Consider the following 20,105-nt stretch of genomic DNA (forward strand, 5'->3'; position numbering starts at 1 on the left):
TTTAGGCCTGTTTAGGAGATTAAGTTCAGTCTGGGTTCAGACCACTCCAGTTCCCCATGTTAAAAAATGTCCTCAAATTCTATTCCCTGTAATAAGAGTGAAGTGTAAGGTTCATTGCTTTTGAAGTTAGTGCCTTCATGGTTTGTGCAATAAGAAAGACGTGCCATTACTTGCTTGAAATAGCAATTTAGAAAAAGTGTCAGATTGCTTTTTCAGATGGCATTCCTTAAGGAACCTGAACAGGTGGGCATGTGAGTGATGTGGGTTCCTGCAGCCTTCCTTCTGAGAAAAGCAAGTTGAATAACTTGTGTGTAGGAATGGCCTCCCCTCAGGGCTGATCGAGGTGTCTGGGCTTGAGGTGAGGCAGAGAGGCGGTGTCAGTTGCTGCTGGTGAGAGGTTCCTCTCAGCACCCCATCCCAGCGAGAGCAGCTTGGCTGTGCTGGCTCTCATATAGGCAGCCTGAGGGATGGGGAAGTGGAGGAGAGACTGTGAGCCTTGTCTGGGGACTGTTCACTCATGGTGGTAAAAATGGATTTTGCACCTTACAAAGAGAAGGCTTCCTTAGGTCCAGACTCAAATGGACAAAATCACTCCTGACTGGTTCTCTGTGGTTAGACCCATGATTCACGCTTTCCTTGGGGCCTCCTGTTTCAGTACTGGCTGCCCCCAGCTGCAACTTTTGGAGTTACTTAGCAAAGTGATGGAGAATGGGACACTGCCCCAAGCAGCACAGAGACATTTTGCAGGGCCTCATTCTGAATATAAAACTGCTTTGTCTGTGAGAAGTTTTGGGTTGATTACCATTTTGGAGGGGAAGTTCCTCTGTTTAGGATCCTCCATAGCATGAGGTATGTTCTGCATTGCCAGAAGATCAGGACTAGGTTGTTACCATCTACTGTTATGTCTTTCAGTGCTAACACACAGGTTTAGAGGAAACATGGATCTGTATCTCTGCTCATGTCATTTGGCATAGCTGCCTTGAATTCAAAGAGTTTAGTCCAGCTGAGAATCTGGTCCATCTTGTACACACAGGGCTTTGCTTTATGTAATGGTCTTTCTGCAAACATCTTTGCCAAGTGCTAATAGTGCACCAGCAAGAAAGTTCATGCTTGGGCTTTGGTGAGAACTAGTGTACTGAAGAACTCCATGCATTGTGCTTAGCCCAACAAACAGGGCTTCAAACACCTCTGTTGTGGGGAAAGATTTTTAGGTGGCAGTTTCCTTTCTGCTCAGGAGATGAAGTGCCCACAACGGTTACTGTAGAGTATTTAGCTGGTCAGCTCATGAGTGCTTTTATATTTGAAGTGTTTAAAAAAGGGGATGGTGATTTTAGAAGTGAAAAGTAAAAATGGTCTGGCAGTCAAGTGATGTTTAAGGATGAATGTAGTGTAGGCAGTGTTCCCTTGTAATCTGTCAGGAGGCGGGAGGGAGCAGTCTGTGTTAATTATGCTTATGGTTAGCAGCCAGTGCCTGTGCTTCAACCAGAACTAACTGTGCTGATTATGATTGATTGGAATTCCAGAGAAGACTCAAAGCTCAGTGTGTCTTCTCAAAGTATGCTGAAATGATAATAATAATTCATTCAAGTTTTATATTCTCTATGATGCTTTGTCCCCTGCAATGGTAGAAGCATTTCCATAATCCCGAGTGAGCTGGAATATTCCTGGAAAAATTCTTCCCTAATGAGTATTGTCATTCAGAAGACTGCTTCAACTCACTTGTTGAATTGAGACTTCCCTGCAGAGCCCCAGATTTCATGTAGCAGCCTGGGAACTGATGTAAAGAAAAGGAAGGTGCTGAAACTCGTAAGAGAAAACTCCCTACTCCCCTCCATCCCACATTGCTTCCTGAAGTGGCTGAGGAGTTTGGTAGGGCCACCTGGTTCTCATAGAGACACCGAAGGGTCTTCATGTCACTGAGGTTTAGGCCATGTGTTGGAAAAGTAGTTTCCTCCTGTAGATGAAGAAGAAAGAGGTATTCTGACATGAGAATGAGGGTCAATGTCTCACTGCCATGTCATACCCAGAGTACAAGTGAGATCTGTGGCAAGACTGCATGTGCTTAAATTTTTGATGAATTATCCAGAGCAGGTGAGATGGCTTTATCCTCTTATTTTTGCTGCAGGGAGACAGCAAAGTCCTGATCTAACATACAACCTGCAACAGCAAGAGGTAAACCTGTGAATTTCTGTTGGATCATCACTTTTGCATCATGTAGCTCTGGCTGTTTTGACTCAGTATGAGGAGTCCTAGACTTGGGTTTAATATTTCAGGATACAGCGGCTTGGACTGCTCCAGTTTTGAATCCTTTCTATGAAGTCTCTTGTTTCCCACTGGCCCTTTGATTAGCTACGTTGCTGAGTAGAGTATGAAAATTGTGAATTGGTCTGAATACGTTCTCCTGACCCTGCCCTGCCAACCTCTTTCGTATAGCAGGGTAAGCTGGGAGCAAGGATGGGTTTTTGCCAGTGGAAAGCTGGGATCTGAATCTAGTTTTTAGATCCATTGATTTCAGTGGATTTCCTTAAGGATTGAATCACTCCTTTATCCTGTTTAGATCATACCTGCTAATGAGTCTGGTCTGGTGATAAACTTCTCTGGAGGGTCTGCTTGGAGTTTGCAACCATGCTGTGGAGGATAGGCATATGCTGTTTTTTTAAGGAATGCTTTTTGTCTGAATTTACCCCTTGCAAATATCTTTGTAAACATGCACACTTTATATATAGAGAGAGACAGGGCCTCATGGCTGAGATGTGGTGCAGAGGAGGACACCAGCAATCTGCTTTCATGGAGAAAGCCTGTGGAAGCCACTCACTCTTGTGCCTCAGTTTCTGCCTTTGCAAACAGAGAGACTTGGTGACAACTGCCTTGCAAGATGAGTCCCACAGTGTGGCATTGGTGTCTCTCTGTAACACGAGGCCCCAGCAGAACAGCTTTTGCAGTAAGATATGATTTAAATTATTTAGGGTGTTGTCATGTGATCACAACTGATTGAGTTCCTGTGGCTTAACAAGTTGCCATCTGTTATCATCCCCATTATGAATTATGCATTAGCTTAAAGCAAGGCTTAAACCAAAGGAGTTCAAGCAAAGTCCTCACCCCGATGATACCATAAAACTGTCTTTAGGGCTGTTAGTACTGAATCCAAAACACCACAGCCAAACAAGAGAGCATGCTGGTCCAGTACAAGCTCTCTCTGCTGGTTCAAACCATCCTGGCAGATTCCCTTGGTAGTGGCAGGCTTTATGTTGGGCCAGGTGTCACTTGCCATCCTGATGTAGGCTCATAAAACCAGTAAAAACTTCATTGCCTGTGTCCTGGCTGTGTGGGCAGCAATGAGACCACAGGCCCACACCAGAGTCCCAAAGATCTCAGGACTGCATGGTCAGGGAGCTGCTGTAAAGAAGGCCCGGTGACCGCATGCTGAATTGCTGGCTGACTTAATGTGAGGCTCTGTGAAGCTGTCAGCTCTGGAAGTGCTGTGGGCCCTACTGTAAGACCTGACAATATACATGTTTGTGGTGGTGTCAAAGTGGCCATTTGCAGTAAAGCACTTAAAGCCCAACTCAGACATTCATCTGAGTCCTCTGACCTGGAAGCATCATGGTGAGAAAGCAGGCTCTTCCAGAACATTCCAGTTTCTCAAGCTGATATACAGTGCGTCGGCTAGTCAGTGCACTTTTCCTGTGAAGGAGAGGTGCCTCGAGCCACTCCAGCTATGCGTGCAGGCTACTTCCCTCTTAGGCCAAAGTGCTGCTGTTGCTCTGGTCATAGCTCAGGAAGATCCCACTGGCCAGCCTGTGAAGTTTTTCCCTTTTGGTTTGTAGCTTATGTTGGATTTGCAGTGGTGAAAGTGATTAGGGTCTGCTGTCCTTCCAAGGGTGCAATCCCCTGATGTCCCATCACCTCTCAAGTCACATTTTACAGGCCAGGCTTCCTCTGCCTGCGATACACCAGCACAAGGCAACCAGCTTGGCAGCCCAGGGTGATTGGGGCAGGCTTGGCTCTTACTGCACTTCTGGGGTTAGCTTGACTTTATGCATGTTTTCTGCGCAGCAGATTGGGTCAGTGACCTTGTTCTGTTGCAGAGGCAGGCCTTTATTACCATTCACTGAGATCAGAGCCTATAAAATAAACATTTGTCTCTGTGGAAACAGGCAGCAGAGATGACTGTAGTTAAATCAAGACTTACTTGGCGAGTGTGCACAGTAGGAACGCAGAAAATTCATGGCATCCACAGAAGCCAAGTGCTTTCACATAGATTGTGTGGCTGTCCTGAGGAGGACCACTAGGATCTGCCAGCCAAACAGGATGGATAGGCAGGGAATGAACGTTTCCTGGCACGAGCAGTGGTTCCAATGGTAATTCTTGTGAATTTGGGGTCATAAATCTGTTTGTGACTGCAAGGACACTAACAGTGGCTCCAGCTTTATCCAGTGTTCAAAGCGATGCTTTTACAGCTGGAGGTGCTTGTTCCATCAGCTGGCACAAAGGCTGACTCTGTGGCTCCCTGTCTCTGACCTTGGATATCTGATGGCAAAATCCTTTGGCTTCACAGGGAGTTACTCACACGATGTCCCTGCTAGAAATAGAACTATGTCCCTCCTCTTTAAAGCAGGGCTGGATTCTCTGTCTTCAGCTTGATGTGCAAAGCCCTTCCCCTGGGAGTGAGCCAGCCTGCATTTTCTACCAAATTCACAAGTATGCATACCCCTTGCAGTTTTACAGAGGCTTGAACAGTCTTCAGCAAAGACAAGAATTCAGTCTGTCTTAACCTCTGGAAAGAGGGAGGTGGATAGGAAAGCAATAGCACCAGTGTTCATGAGATTTGTGTAAACTGGGTTGGTAATACTGGAGATCTTCTTTCACATTTAGTCCCAATGACTTTGCAGTCTGAAGATGAAGAAGAATGAAGCTCTGGATGCTGGGGCCATAGTGGATCAGGAAGGAAGGAATAAGAAAGCAAAGGAGGAAGAGTTGGGATTTAGTGTGGACCACCAGGACGGGAGAAAAGTGAGACAAATTCTTGAACTAAGTCTTAAATTGCTCCAAACCGCAGGGTATTGTGCTTGGGGGAGAGGCAGGGAGGGAATAGTTATGCAATTTCATCCTCAGTCATGCAAAGGCAAGTTATTGGACAAAGGGATTGTATTAGATATATTGCAGTTGGAGCCTAGTAGAGCATTCGATACAGGGTCTTACAAGATCTTGCCCTCCCTCCAATATTGTTTGGCTTGTTTTGGATAGGAACTCAGTTGTGGATTAGTAGAAATGACAAATACATGGCTCTGATCATGCAGATTTTTGAGCAATGTGACAATGAAAGTTTTTGATTCACCTGTTTTACTGAGGGCTCCTCCTGTGCATTAGCAAAGCAGTAAGGAGCGTTTTAATAACAGTTTTAGGTGCAACGTTTTGCAAACCTTACTGAGTACCTTGTACATGAAGCATGGCAGAAACCAGGAAGTTTGGTAATTTTGGTGAGATAAAAATAATGAAAGCGATGGAATGTTACAGGAAGAAGAGAAGTTTTTTTATCTGAGAAAAACATCTGAAAGCAAAATTCTTTAGGAAGGAGGAACCCTGAATACTTTAATGTGAGAGACAGCAAAAGTGAGCAGTGTATAGTTTGGGCTTGCATACTTGGGTGCGTGTGGTAGACTAACAGCAAGGCAATGGAAGTCAGGTTTTTAGGCCAGACTGTAAACTGGGGTAAGCAGTATAGCTCTGTGGAAATCTGTAGAGGTTTGGCACTTTATCCCTGCTGAAGATATAGCTGGGGTAGAATTTACTGCCAACAAATTACCAATCAACTGGACTGAAATCAGAACTGAAAGCAACAGGGATGAGTTAAATGAATCTGCTTCCCCCCACATATTAAAGAAGAGATTCTGCTTACCCCAAGCCAGAGTAGAAGGAGAGAGGAGGCTGTACAGGAGCCTGCCAAAACTGCAGAGGTGTGGGAGTGTTACTGAGCAGTACAGGAGGACTTGGCACACTTGAAAGGAAATGGAGTATGGCACCAAAATCCATTCCTTGGGAGCAAGACTGCTGGCTGGGAGGCAGCCTTGATAACCAAATCAGTCTTCCTACCTCTGTATAATTGAACTCTGGATTATGGCTAAGATTTCATTACAGGAAGGTCATGAGATTTTACCCAAGTCTCACAGAAGAAGGAACTACTCCATCCTGTAGCAGATGCGAATATTGTCTAGCCCAACCAATTGTGGCTCAATATGAGATTTTCTTTCAGAAGGCTGTGCACTCATGATTCAAGGAGTCCAGTTATTTACCAATAATGCACAGTCCTATCTCAGCTCCTGTCCTTGGAAAGATGCATGCACACGTGTCATTTATGTACTGTGGCCAGTTCAGGAACAAACCTGTGTGCCTCAGCAGTGTATTTCTCCATCTGACTTGCATCCAATAAAGCTCTGATCACATGTGGAGAATAGGAATACTTTGTTTAATGTTCTCCCTGCTCTGGGTGAGTTTCCACCTGCATCATCTGCAACACAGTAAAATGCAGTCAGCATTGTGAGAATGGAAGGGCTAGATCTGAAACAGTCCTGCATCACTCTGCATGGCTTGCTGCATCTGGGACTGGAGAATGATGAAGGATTTCCTCATTTGGTTTCCACAGTTCATATCAAAAGCTGCTCGGGCCCTTCTCAAGAGCCGCCAGTGAGGAAGTTGCAATTTACTGCTATTCTTCAGTACATTTTGCTGAGGTATAGCTTTTTATATTGCTTTATGTGGCATTTGGCAATTTAGCCTTTTGGAGCATCTGTTGATAGTAGCGTGAAACAGTGACTTAGACATTAGAGCATTTAAAAGGTCGGCTAGTCAAAAGATGTACAAAGTTGGTCAGACAATAACTTTGCATTATAGGCAGTAATGCTAATATAAGATGCTTTCAATGTGGAAGTCTTTCAGCTGAAATCTTCTGATCTAATCAATTGGTAGTTCATAGCATGATCTTACACTGTGGCTTCAAAATTCTGTACTCATGGCATTACCTGCCACGTACTGAACTTTAGCTACAGCTCATTGTCCTCTAGCCTGTCTTATGTGAACTGCAGGGGCTGAGTTCACATGGTGGAAAGCAGAGTTCTGTTCTTCCTCTCTTCAGTCTCTGTGCAGCTTCACTACTTGCAGTGGCATTATTCCTGGGTTACACCATATCTGGGCTTGCTATCTTTTGATTTGATAGTAGATCAGGGTGAAGAGGAGAGACTGATTGCTCCCTAGTCCATTTCAGGAGAGAACTAGGTAGTCAAAAGGTTACTTAAAAAAACCACTTAGTTTTATATCTTGATTTGCTTGTGTTTTTGTGATTTCATTCTATAAAAATGGCTCTGGAATTGTTCAAGTCTGTTCTTTTAGACAGTGGCATAGAGCAGAAGAGGCAGCATGTGTTAAGCAAGGAATAAGCAGCTAGGTTTCAAACACTTAGTCCTTCAGGCAACTCTTTAAGAGTTTTGCACCAACCAAAAAGGAGAGAAGAAAGGAGAAAATGGAAGGGAGCATTTATATTGAAATCTTTGTTTAGTTCCAGAAGCCTAGAGCAAAACATCAAAACACAGAGTGCCTCAGACAAGCCAAGACAGGGAATAGAATTTCCATTTTATTCCAGATGAGAAGTGGGTCTTGTTATAAAGGGTTTGGGTGACAAAGCTAGATTTACTTCAAATTTCTACTGCAATCTATTTTTAATTATTCATGTGTAGATTCTTGTCTAGGGTTAACAAGGAATTTGCCAGAAGCCAGCCCACAAAGGCTTGAGTTGTAGCTTTCCAGCAGACATCCTGAAAAAAACACTGTCACAGGCAATCAGCATCCTTGGGGAGGTGGTCTGTTAGCAGGGTGTTTACTAATTGGGATCATTCTGCAGTGGATAATTGTTTGTGACACCCATGCTGATTAGACCCACAATATCTTCCCATCCTGCAAATGGTCCATGACAGTTTTGATGAATTTGAAGTTTGGAGTCTGAATAAATCTATGGAAGGAAAAAAAATGCTTCCACTGGAAAATGTATGTAGAAGAGCAGAGTTCTGCCCTGGGTCAGCCTCCAAGAATGGAGCCACATGAGCACGCAGAAAGAGGCCACTCGGTGGGTCTTGTCAGACTTCCTATTTTTTCCTCTTGTGTTTAATTAAGAGACTGGGGGAGGACCAGCCATACCAAATTAAAAATGGGAGAGTTCGTTTAGCTTGCAGAGGACAGGGATGTCCTAAGCAAGGACTTTTGGGCTTACTGGGAAACTGCAGATTTATTGAAATATCCCTGGAATGAGTTCAGATGCAGGTCAGGCCTTCTTGCTGGCAGACAATAGCAAGAGTGATGCAGATGTCCCCAGAAAACAGGCAGTTCTCTGGGCCTGGGAGCAGTATGTGAGGGTTGCAAGCATCATTTTGCAGAGGAGATTTAGAGATTTTTTTGTTTCTGAAGGCTGGACCAAAATGTATTTTACATTTTTGCTACATTTGACTGCTAGATTGAGACATGCTTTGTGGCCAGATTGAGGATCACGGAACTGTAAGAGCATGCTTGTCCAGTCCCCTGCTCAAAGCTTATTTGTCCTTCTGGCTCAAGCATAAATTGTATAGCCAAGATAAGCACCATGTAATGTATTTTCAGTCATTTGACAGAAATATGGTTGTCATGCTTTGTCTGGTTTGCATCTGTACTACACCCAAGGTGAGCAGCAGGTTTAATCTTTGCAGTCAAGTGATCAGAGCTTCAGCTGGATTCTGTAAACTCCAGGCAAGCACGCAGTATTTGCCAGATTTCAGAGTGAGGATGAAATTGCAGCGCTGATCTCAGGCCATGGATCTATGATACGACATTCTGGGCTTCCCTGCTCCTAAAAGGTCCTAAGTTTTCAATAATTTTTCTATGCATATTTCAGGATGACTCTAGCAAAAGTAGTACTGGACATACATTAAGTCTAAAAATCACTGCTATAATTCTCATATCTCCTGGCTGGAGCTTTTCATTGGGAAGTAAAGAATTAAAGAAGCATTTTCTGTAATAAACTTGGCAAGTCAGGGAAGTTTTTAGTGCTGTTAGGATAAACCTAGATTCATGTCATGAAATCATAGGGCTAGTAATGGCTAAAGCATAGGAGACAAGGATTCAGCGGTGTCCCAAGGCAGCAGAGTTCATATTCCTGTTCAGAACAAAGGTCAGTCATTCTCCTGAGTCGGAAACTATTTCTGGAGACAGAGCTGTCCTGTTAATAGCCATGCTCCATTCCACAAGGAAATGGAAGTTTCAGATGCAAATTGGCATGGAAAATTATGAGAAGCCATCTAGGCCTGAGCTTTGGAAAAGGGGAGCTCTTCATATCATCTCTCATTTCTTCCAGATCCTCCCTGTCCAGCCAGCAAGAAGTGTCTCGTGACAGGCCAATTCACTGGACATTTTAATGGTGGTCCTTGTGAAATTAACCATAGGAAGCTGAGATGTGTTATACAATACAATTGCAAATCCTTCCTCCCAGTGGTCTTATCCAAATGCAAACAGTTCTCTGAAGCTCTGACTGGATACTGAAGAATGTTCTCAGTAAACTCATCACCCTGGGGCCTGTGATTACACTGCGGCATTCAGTACTAATTGACCGAGTTGGTGGGAGAGAAACCAGTGTCTTGTCTTTGAGGCAAAGCTGAAGGTGCTTCTTAAGAGCTCAGACTTGTAACATAGAGTAAAAGTGTCAGGGTTCTGAATTTTGTAGCTTCATCATTTATGCACATGTGTTGTTCAATTCTATACAGAATCACTAATGTGATGAGAACTCCACCTAGCACGGCAGAAGGCTGGATGAATAAACAAAAATGCACAGGATGTGCAGAAAGAGGTGCATTCCCCCAGAAAGGCAGGTAGTGCATATGAGATACTGGCCATGTGACAGTTTGTATTTGAGATTTCACCAGGGAAACTCTCTAATTAAAAAAAAAAACAACTCTGTTCCCTAAAATAAAATTTTCAAGTGTTTCTCAGCACCTTTGTTAGTCTTGTGTTAGACTGTGGTAAAGTCAGAAGGCTTGTCCAAAGCTATATGGAGAATGAAAATGTCCTGACCAGAAGTGTCCAGGTGCACTTTAGGGTTGCCCCTTGTATGTAATGAATGGGGTTTATTAACTGTTTCTAAAAATTTGTTAAAGGTTTCCCCAGTAGTGAAAACTAGGATAATCTTCCAGAGCATTCTGCTGAAGCCAGTGGGATCGTACAGAAGTGGTGTGGTCCAGCTTTCTGGCTCCTGTCAGAGGATTATGACTTAAATGGGATCAAGCACTCAGTGTTCTGAGTTGGAGCACTGGTTACAAGAGGTGATCATTTTTATGACTCTTACCAGGGCAACCCATCTCCTCAAACCCAGTGTCCTGCGCATTAGCTTAACTCTGATAATCTTCCGGAGCTTTAGCAGATTCACAGGAAGGGGTGGACCTGGAAGGATTCCTGGAGGCTGTCAAATAAGTATCCAGCATTTCAATTGCAATGAGCTCCAGTGCGTCTTCTCTAAATCTGTTTCAAGTTGTTTTTTCGGGGTCAGTGGAACACGGTATAAATCGCAGCTTGCTCAAGTCCTTCAGGCAGAGAATTTGGGGAATACATATGGAAATACTTTTGCCTAGTGTTCCCTGCTCTGCACCCCTCCCAAACAGAACATACATTTGTGTTGCAGTATAAAGGGAAAAACCTCCGAGCCTGGAGTAATGTATACAGTTCAATAATACATGAAATTCAAAGCCACACATTAATCACATTCATGTTTAACTTTCAGATTTAAAACCTGCAGGTTGGCTGGCCTTTGTTCTGCTAAGTGGAAGGGGGCATTCCAGCCTCTCTTGCAGAGTTCAAAAGCTGCCTCGGGTAACAAGTGCAATTGGCTTTATAGGTCTCATTGTATTCTCCCTTCGGGGCACAGTGAGAAGCTACTGCACAGGTTGGCCCCTTATCAGGCTGTTCAAAGGAAGAAAAGTTTGGATAGCAAAGGTTAGGCAGGTCACTTCGAGGGGCTGCTTGCAGGTTCAGGAGGCCAAGACTGGAAAAAGTGATGATGCTGCAAGTCAGAATCCAGCTGCATTGGCAGGTCTGGGCAGGAGGAGCAAGTTATTCAACAACCTTCCTTTTCCTCCTGTCACCATGCGGTTTCCAAGCCCCTTGTTTTCATTAGTGTTTTTCTTAGTGTTAGCTTATTTTCAGAATTTTCTGAACAGCATTTCAGTTTTGGAGTGCTTGTCTCTGATGTGCCCTTGTGTGTTGGATTATTATTGACTGTTCTTGGTGGTTACCTTTGTCCAGGATTCACTCACTCCTTCAAGTGCTGCAGCTTCCTCTCCTCTGGCTGTTCAGACCCCAATTCTTCCCTCCTCTTTCAGTCTACTCAAAATGCTGTTGCAGTATGCCTTTATCCTTTTCCCTTTTCCCAGCCAGCCTGGCTTTCCAGGGCTCCGCACAGGCAAATTAAGCCACAGAGAGTAAAGACTATTCTGCTGCCCTTTAGAATCATTTATTTTGGAGGTTATCAAGTCCAACCGTTAACCCAGGACTGCCAAGTCCATCCCTAAACCATGTCGCTAAGCACTGCATCTACGCATTTTTTAAATACTTCCAGGGATGGTGATTCTACCACCTCCCTTTGCAGCCTGATGCAAGCCTGATGCTTGACCACCTTTTCAGTGAAGAAATGTTTCCTAATATCCAGTCTAAACCTCTCCTGGTGTATCTTGAGGCCATTTCCACTTGTCCTGTTGCTAGTTATCTGGGAGAAGAGACAGACCCTCACCTGCCTACAACCTCCTTTCAGGCAGCCGTGGAGAGCAAGTAGGTCTCACCTGAGCCTCCTTTTCTCCAGGCTAAGCACCCCAGTTCCCTCAGCCACTCCTCGTCAGCCTTGTCCTCCAGACCCTACACCAGCCTCGTTGCCCTTCCCTGGACATGCTCCAGCCTCTCTACGTCTCTCTTGAAGTGAGAGGCCCAAAACTGAACACAGTATTCAAAGTGCAGCCTCACCAGTGCCGAGTACAGGGGGATGATCACTGCCCTTGTCCTGCTGGCCACACTGTGTCTGACACAAGCCAGGATGCTATTTGCCTTCTTGGCCACCTGAGTACACTGCTGGCTCATATTCAACTGGCTGTCAACCAGCACCCCCAGGTCCTTTTACGCCAGGCAGCTTTCCAGCCACTCTTCCCCAAGCTTGCATTGTTGCTTGGGGTTGTTGTGACCCCAGTGCAGATCTGGCACTGAGCCTTGTTGAAGCTCATACAACTGGCCTCAGCCTGTTTGTCCAGCCTGTCCACATCCCTCTGCAGAGCCTCCTACCCTCAAGTGGATCAACACTCCCTGCCAGCTTGGTGTTGTCTGCAAGTTGATTGAGGGTGCGCTCAATCCCCTCATCCAGATCGTTGATAAAGATACTGAACAGAACTGGTCCCAGTGCTGTTCCCTGGGGGAACCACTTGTGACCAGTCGCCAGCCAGATGTAACTCCATCTACTACCACTCTTTGGGCTTGGTCATTCAGCCAGTTTTTAACCCAGAGTAGTGTACACCCGTCCCAAGCCATGAGCAGCCAGCTTCTCCAGGAGAATGCTGTGGGAGATGGTGTCAAAGGCATTACTAAGGCTTTAGCAGCCAGCTGCCATAGGAACTTGCCTGCTTGCTCATACCTGTGACGGTCTTAGTTACAAACACGAGTGGGGTGCTGTGGCTAACCAGAGAACACATGTATTTGCAGTAGCTGATTTGCATCAGGGTTATAGTCTTTGGTGACCCAATCATAGCTAGATACGGTGGTAGTGATGGTTCTGTGGCTGCAGATATATTAGAAGTAACTTCAGGTAGACTAACTTGGGGCCTGGTAGCAGTCCAGCAGTGGTACTGTGGAGGTTAAGAAGGTAGCAAAATCCTCTCCACAAACCTGGTAAATAGGAATTAAGCTACAATTTTTTGGCCATCAGGTAGTTTGAAGTGCATCCACAAAGCTGTAACGATATGTCCTGTCCTCCAACTTCCAAATCCTTGTGTGTCACCCCAGGTAAGGCCTGAACTTAGATGTTCTGTCTGAATGGGGGAGATGCAATGAGCATCTCAACAGTGCTTATAAACGTTCCAGAAAAAAGGATATTGGACAGACTTTTTACAAGTAAACACACAGGGTGACTCAGTGAGACTGCCCATCACCAACAAATGAGCCTGAGCTTTGAAGTTAAATGGTCTAAATTCCAGAGAGTCCAAAGGTTTTACATTTTGGAGTGAAGTGCCAAATTCTGCAGGCATATCAGAGGTATAGTGTTGGATTAAGAGCTGTATATATAGTGACCTCTTGCTGGTGGGTCATCTAAGGACATTTTCTGTGCTAATGTCAGCTTCTGATGGTACAAATCATTAATGGCTGTTGAAGCGGTGGAAGAGTTTGATCCTGTGAGGTCCTCTCTGAAACCTAAGCAGGAGGATAAAGAGGTCTTTTAATAAGGGGTGGAATTCAAATGCCTGTTAAGGTCAAATGGTAAATTCATCACTCTCACTTGCAAAATTGTGGGCTGACAAACTGAGCCCACCAGCCAATGAGAAAGACAGCATGGCCTGAAAGACTTTCATATAGAATGCAAATATAGGGGTGCAGCAGAAGGCGTAATTTTCTTGTGCTGTCAGCTGGAGAGAGACTTTTATGCAACAACACTGAATTTAACTTGCAGTTACAAAGTATATACTGTTCTTGTAGGGCCACACTGGGGTTTTCATGAAGCAAATGGCAAAGCTCCCACTGACAGGGTTTGGCCTTCAGGAGCTTCAGCTCTGGAAGTTGTTCTGTTATGTGTTATATGTAGAAAGAGGAAAGATTCCAACCTATCAAGCTTTGATGCAACAACTTTTCTTGTTTATGTCAAAAGAATGAACTATGTCTTGTAAGCAGCATGCAAAAATTTCCAAAAGGCTGAATTATTGAATAGTACCTTGGAGTTTCAGTGCAAGATCATGTAAGTGACTTTCCAAATCTAGTCCCTGTGCATCTGCACTATCCAAATGTATGGCAAAATGTGGAGCAGGCTATTCAAAGGCATTAAGCACCCCGTCCCCATTTTAAGGACAATGTTAACTTGAAATCAATATAAAACCAGGTGTCTAACTTAGACAGTCCCCAGTGTTTCATAGTTAAAGGTTGCCATAAAGAGCAGTGTTAGTTAGGACATAGTGAAAGATCTCAGAGAAGTTCTGTTGACTTAAAAAAGAACAGGACTCAGCTCAGCTTCTGATCTAAAAGGTTTGACACACAAGCATCTGTCAGCTGCCCAGTAATAACTTGCTGTTGGTATATGCTGACCCTGTGACAATCCACAATAAATGGAAAATAATTAGATTTAGTGTTTTTAACTTGTGAGAAAACTACCCCATACTTGGAAAAAAAAATAAAAGGCTCCCCAGGGATATAAGCATGCATGTGGACTGAGAGAAGCTGATGTGTGGTAGGTAGTTCGTTACATTGGAGCCACTCATTTCTGAGTCAGAGCTCTATGATACAGCAATTTCCATTTTTTTCTAACTTCTTTTGTCTTTTCTGCTGCATCCTTTCAATTGCCCTTTTCCCTAACAGAAAGGAAGAGAGATTTCTGTCATGGTATTCATAGGCCAATACTGAAATTGTAAGTTTGATGCCCATATACCATTTCTTCTTTATGTTTTCCTAAATGATGGAGATAAGCTGTATCCCATTTTCCTAAGGGAACAAGACCCACAGCAGTGGTTCACTGCTGGTTCTCTCAGCTTAGAATAACATGGCACAAACTGCAGCTTTTGTTTACATCTATAAGAGTCAGATGGATGCTCACTCAACTACTGGAGGAGGCTCCTGTCCTTTACGGAAGATGTCTTTATGATCAGCCAAACTGATCCAACTTCTGAAAACTTGGCAGGCACCCTCTGGTTCAGACTGTGAAAAACATTAATGCACAAATTATAGGAACGTCTAGTTCTTTCATATCTCTCTTTTTTTATATCATTTATTCATGCAAGGAAGGTGTCACGTTTGAAGTGACACCTGTGCAAACAAAATCACATTTGTGATGTTGCAGAATGTGTGGTGGCTCCTGAGCAAGGCCAGGAGGGATAAAGTGTTTCCAGAAGCCTGGGAAGACCAAAGGTGGCTGGAATGTCTACAGAGAGAAAAGACTGGGTCTCCCTGCCTCTGGTGCTAGACATTGGAGTGCCTACTAAATCTTCCAGTAGTTAGGTGGGCTGGGACCACCCGGTGGTGCTGCCCATGTCTTTTCTGTCTCACAAAGCCTAGTTACATGTCAGAGGTTCTCTGTGGAAAACCACCTGTCTGGTAAGATCCATGGCAAGTTTGCGTGGCAGGGTGTCCTGAATGGGGTTGTATTCAGGGTGGTTGAAGTCACCATCTACTGTGAGCATTAGCTGTCTATGCTGGCAGTAACTAGCTATTAGATGAAAAGGCAGCAGAGGCTGACACATTTGGTTCAAAGTTTATTAGTGGACTGTGAAGAGGAGTAGTTTCCATCACACAAGGGGAAAACTCAGGAAAGAACATTTTTTTTGTCCAAGGTGTGGGAAAAAGAAGCTCCTATGGCATTCTAGAGAGGAGAAACTAGTGGCTCTTTGCTTTACAGCAAGACAGAGGTGCCTTATACTTCTAGAAAGCTGTGTAGGCCTTGCTTGGGTCAAGCTCAGCTCCCTGGCTTCATGACAGTGCTCTGGCAGAGCAGAAGATTGGTTCCAATATCCCAAATCATTAAAAATTTAGTTAGGAATACTTTAAGAGAGCCTGCAGTTAATGTGAGGCAACAGTTTTTATCTAAAAGGACTTTTTCTTAGGAAGCAGTGACTGATGAAAGGCTTGCAGTCTTTCTCCAGTTCATATGGTGGCGAAAAAGTATTTTAGCCATACTGCAGGCAGCCAGATACAGTTCATAAAAAGATTCAGTAACTTAACATGATCTTATTTGTATAGAACTTGCTGTTCTTTGACCCAACTAACTCAATCCAGGTGGGCTTTAAAAGGAGAGAAATAAAGTGTTTCTAATTAAAAATTTGAAAAAGGTTTTGAAGAAAAAAACAACAGAAGAACATAAATTGTAGAATTATTTAATTCTAAAAGTTTCCTAATTCTCCCCATATTTCAACATGAAAGGTGGATCAGTGGCCAGCTTGTTAAGTGGAATCACTTGGCTACTGGCCCACACACATGGGTAGCAAGCCAGTTTTTGCCCTGCCTCTTCACTGCACTGCTGATATGCTGCAGCGTGGCAGGAGGAGACAGATGGACGTGAGCAGGAACACTGCAGAACTGGCAGAGTCAGCAGTTGATTGGATGCCATTTTTATAGCTGTTGGATGTTTGAATTTGGGAAAGGAAAGCCAACTTGTGATTTTAAGACAAGGTTAATTCCAGACCTTTAGTGCCTCTATGGGGGAGTGACTGGGAGTGACTTCTGTCTCCTGAGATTTTGCAACTAGTGCACATGCTTCTCCTTGTCAACTTCTTAAGATGACAAATTAGGAGAAAGGCTTTTTTTGTTGTTAAATCTTTTGGGGAAAAAGCATGTACAATATTTCTTAAGTAGGTTTAGGTCAGGGCAAAACTTATTTGATCTCAAGTTTCACTGCTATTTCGATCATTCTCTGTGGCATCTGGTGCCCATTTATAAGGTACAAAATAAGGAATCACTTAAAAGCATGCGCAAGCAAATGTGAAATTTGTGCTAAAACAATGCACTTGGGGATTTTAATACAATAATTGACCCCTTCCTTGTTTGTCTGTCTAATGCTCACTTTGTTCTCCGTAGATCTCACAAGATATTGAATTTACTGGCTAGAGAAGGGCTGCGGACTAGAGAAAACAGAAAAATTTGCTGAGAAAGCAGAAGAGGTTAGTGGAAAAATCCTGTTTTCTCTGGGCAAATAGTACTTATTCTCCTTGTGATCAACACCAGATATTCTTCAGCAATGGTTTCTTGTTTTTTGCTCTGCCCTGAAAGAGTTCTTCTAACCAGTACTGTTGCGTTTTACTGGTTTTACAGATTTGATAAAAAAATTCAGAGCACCATACAATCCATTTCAGACAATAGCAGATCAGTACTGAAAACCTTCCACTTCACAAATTCCCATCTACTAAAGAGATTGACAGAGAGTGGTGACAGCCCTAAGCTCTCTTGCTGTTGTTCTGCATGTTTGTCATGCTGGAGGCTTTTTATATTTTGCAGGTAGAACTTAAATTTTTAATGGAAAAGCAAGCTAGTGAGTGTTTTGTGGCTAGCATGCTGGGAGAGAGAAATGATGTGCATCTGGCTTATAGGTGATTTGTTGTGCTCAGTACAAAACAAATGGTCAGTACTGCAACCCCCCTGTGCTTCTCTGTGACATGGATACTGTGAAACCTGTTTACTGCCACCATGGCTTAAAGTGCTTGTTCTTTGCCTCAGAATATGCAACTTTTTCTGCTAAGAATTTAGAGTGCTCCCTGTGTGTCTGGTCCCACGCCTCAGCACTAGGAGAGAGCTGCTGGCGGACTTCACTGAACTGTTGTGGAAGTGGCAATGGGGACAAGAGCCACTGTTTCAGTGGTGTCTCCTCATCTGCCTCCTCTGGTTGAGTCCAGTCATCCCAGACTGCCAGACTACCTGTTCTGGGTGAGACTACTCCAGTCAATGAATGCAATGATTTCAGTATTTCCTGTTCTAACTCTTGGACTAATGCTTAGGTCTATGGCCTCTGATTTAGTTCCTTGCTTCTCAGATGCCAAGCATCTATTTGGATCCTGTAACCAGGCTTTTCTTTATGCTGGCAGATCAGGCTCCCAGCATGGCCTCATTCCTATCAGTAGGCACGCTTTACGTAGCCTCTTTGTTTCTCAGCCTGTTAGTTTTACCTGTACCCAGGAACAAGTGTTCAGCGGAGGAAGGATTGCACAGCCAGGCCCCGATGCAGGTCATCCATTTGTCTCGCTTGGAAATCTCAAGTTTTGAGGTCTGATAATTAAGTGTTTCATTAAGCTTGACGCTGTGGTGGAGCCTGGAAAAGTATGTGCTGTGTGTTGGAGCACTTTCACATGCCAGAGCGCAGGCCTCTGCTAGAAACAGCCACTGGGGGAGAGTTGTGGCTGCTGTGTTGGATAAAATCTTTGTCTGAAAGGATCCAGCAGGTCTCTGGGCGAGGAAGAGGTGCAGCTGGTGGCAGCATGTCCCAGTGACAGGCTGAGCTGTACATACACACTGCACCACCTGCAGCCTCTTCCCCAGGAACCTCCCAGGTGGAAGCAGAATGCTGAGAAGAGCTGTCTTTGGGGGAGGAGGAGACAGAGAAAGATACTGAGGAGGGCCAGAAAGTCCTGGGGAGCTGGAAGACTGTCAGAAGAGAAAAACATGACTGGAAGGGTACCAAAGACATTAAATATGTGGAGGAGATTTTCCCTGCATCTTCGGATGAACTGGAAGGCATTTGAGCATGGCTGGTTCCCTGTCAGCTCCTTATCACCATGTTCAGGCACCTCTCCAGAGCCTATCAGGAAAAAGAGGTTTCTTGGTGAATCATCTGCACTCAGTAGTTCTGCCGCAGACCATTGGTGCAAGGCAGTCTTTGGTCCTGTGGTTTGATGCAGCTACACTGATTTACATCACACCTCCATTCAAAATTGTTTTTGTCCCAAGAGAGATGCTTCTCATCATGATCAAAAGTCTTATTTTAGAAAGAACAAAATCAGAATTAAATGGCAAACAGTTCCAGTGAAGGGAGTTAAATCTTAGAAACAGACTGATGCTCCCAGAGCATCTCACTGCTGTCAGATTGTCCTGTAGTCAGTCACAGCAGAATTGCATGGGCCAGTCTGATTTTCCCAGGTGCCAGCTGGGTTTATGGGTTGTACCTGTACAAAAAGGAAAAACCTTGTATGATGCTGAGAACTCCCTGTTTAGGTGCCTGTGCATGGGCAGGTGATGTATACAGTCAAAGCTAGATAAAGGGTATTCTGCAGCTGGAAGGAAAAACTGTGTAGTATTTCTTTTACACCAGTGGGAATGACCTGTGGCCTCTGCTTTTCTATTCAGCCTGCTGTTTATTGCTCACAAACAATGGAAATAGCTCACATTTAAAGTGTTTGCTCATCTTAAAACCAAGACCCAATCAAAAAGGAACTCTTTGAAAGAAGTTTTCAGCAATAATTTACTTCAGTGTAATATGAACAAGCTTGAACTGAAACTTTTATGACCTATGACTTGTCAGATTTTTCTTCACAGACCTTACCCTTTAGCACATTTTTCATGATAATACAAGCCAATCTGTTTATTATTTTCAATTTAAATATGTTAAAAAGTATTGCATCCTCATGAAAATTGTTTCATTGTTGGGCTGTTTGAGTGGTCAGTGTAATATATCATTGTTTGATCTGGCAGAACCATCTATTTATAAACTAGTATGTGTCAAACCATTTTTTTGGCAAAACTAGGAAGACACCTGGTTTAGTTTAGATTCCTCGCTATGTAATTGCAAACATCGCTCAGTCCTCTTGGATTGAAACGCAGGCTAGGATCCAGACTTAAGAGTGCTGCTGTCATTCACAAGATGCTCAAGGGCCTCTGCTCTCAAGGTTCATGAGATCATAAATTCTTTGTTAATTTTTCTTTTTTCGTAGTTCAAGTCTAGGCACAAACCCAAAGTAGGGTATACATTAAATGTAAGCAAGGCGCAGTTGGTCCTGTTCACTGTTTCAGAGAGAATTGCCTGTATTGACCAACAGAGGTAACAGCAAGGCAGTTAGGGAGTTTGCTGATGAGATCACGAGGAGTGCGTCACCTTTGCAGAGCTGTCATAACACTTGGGAAAGCGGCACAACCCTGGGCCATGTTTGGGAATAAGAATTAGAAACGGTTTCTGCAGTTGCGTAAGTTTAAGGGAGCTGATGATTGACTTGCTTTTGAAAGGCACTATTCAATAACAGTGCAATAATGCCTTTTACAGAGGTGTCTTTGTAGTTTACCAGTTCCCTCTTGCTAGACCTTATATGCTGCATACTGTATCAGTACTAGATTTTAATACAGTTCCCCTTTTGAGTCAGGCTAGATTGTGCTATTAGATAAGATTCAGG

The sequence above is a fragment of the Falco cherrug genome, chromosome 12 (assembly GCF_023634085.1).
Source record: "Falco cherrug isolate bFalChe1 chromosome 12, bFalChe1.pri, whole genome shotgun sequence".
NCBI classification, from domain to species: Eukaryota; Metazoa; Chordata; class Aves; order Falconiformes; family Falconidae; genus Falco; species Falco cherrug.